General features: G+C 30.6%; 1 non-coding gene across 1 annotated transcript; it reads left to right on the forward strand.

Annotated features, from left to right (window-relative positions):
- The first annotated feature begins 1236 nt into the window (after positions 1 to 1236).
- LOC117123430 lies at positions 1237 to 1355 on the forward strand. The gene has a single exon (XR_004447854.1). It is a non-coding gene; the product is annotated as a U5 spliceosomal RNA (small nuclear RNA).
- Positions 1356 to 1449: the final 94 nt, after the last annotated feature.

Raw genomic sequence — 1449 nt, forward strand, 5'->3', positions numbered from 1 at the left:
TATGTTGTCATGGCGAGATAGATTATCTTGACAAGTCGACATAATACATATTGTATGTTGTCATGACGAGATAGATTATCTTGACAAGTCGACATAATATAAGTTGTATGTTGCCATGGCAAGATAGGTTATCTTGACAAGTCGACATAGTAAAAATTGTATGTTGTCATGGCGAGATAGATTATCTTGACAAGTCGACATAATATAAGTTGTATGTTGTCATGGCAAGATAGATTATCTTGACATGTCGACATAGTAAAAATTGTATGTTGTCATGGCGAAATAGATTATCTTGACAAGTTGACATAGTAAAAATGTATGTTGTCATGCCGAGATAGATTATCTTGACAAGTCGACATAGTAAAAATTGTATGTTGTCATGGCGAGATAGATTATCTTGGCAAGTCGACATAGTAAAAGTTGTATATTGTCATGGCGAGATAGATTATTTTCCTTCAATTGTTTCAACGGCCCTGAAACCTATTGCACTTGCCAAACTCCCATTATTTCTCCTAAAATTAGAAGACAAATAAATGATCTAATATTTTTTTATATAGGGCCTAGGCCTAAGTGTTTTAATTCTATGTTTACCCATGGAGGTATTATAAACAAATTCCTCCATGGTTTACCTGTAATATTGACCGACCGAGTAAGTAAATAAAATTACATAAGATATTAAATAAAATATAAAAATGGATATATCGTGTACAGTACATGAACATATGGTTAAGTGTAACTGAAGCAATGCCTAAATAAATGAAACGGGCAAATAAATGATAAAAACAAATTAAAGGCAAAAAAGTGGAAAAAAATAAATTAATAAGGGAGTATATAATTAATTATAATTAAACTATGTGTCATCAAATTATTTAAATCGCAATATTAATAGTATAGGCATTGACAGCTGATGACTAGTTTACATTTTTTTAAAAACCAGACAGAAGCTGTTTGTAGGCCTATATCTTATAACTTTCGTCTTCCATACAGTAAATAGAAAGGGAACTTGCATTGTAACACATAGAGCTATAGTTAAATATAAAGATTTTAATTACTTAATTATCACTTTACAGCTATTATTAGAACAGTACAACTTTTAAAACTTTTTTACACTTTTTATTGTTAATATCTAGCTGTTAGGTTTAAAGTCAAGCTTTAGTTATAGCGTTTTATAAATATTTGACATCTACCTGTTGCGGTGACCATTGTTATATAATACTGTCCTCGTGCCATTTGAGATTACTCTGGTTTCTCTGCATCACGCATAAATCTTTCGCCTTTTACTAAAGATTTCCGTGCAGAGGAACACTCGTTGAGTTTAAACTCAATTTTTCTCAGCCCTTGAGAAAATCAAGGGTCGTTATGAGATAAAAATAATGTTTTCATTGTTTGGATGGTACGTACTGCTTTCAGACATTCTTTGAGTTTTTTTTTTTTTTTTTTTTTTTTTTT

The sequence above is a fragment of the Anneissia japonica genome, unplaced genomic scaffold (genome assembly GCF_011630105.1).
Source record: "Anneissia japonica isolate Jap-2015-1 unplaced genomic scaffold, ASM1163010v1 scaffold157551_len1449_cov101, whole genome shotgun sequence".
In the NCBI taxonomy this organism is placed as follows: Eukaryota; Metazoa; Echinodermata; class Crinoidea; order Comatulida; family Comatulidae; genus Anneissia; species Anneissia japonica.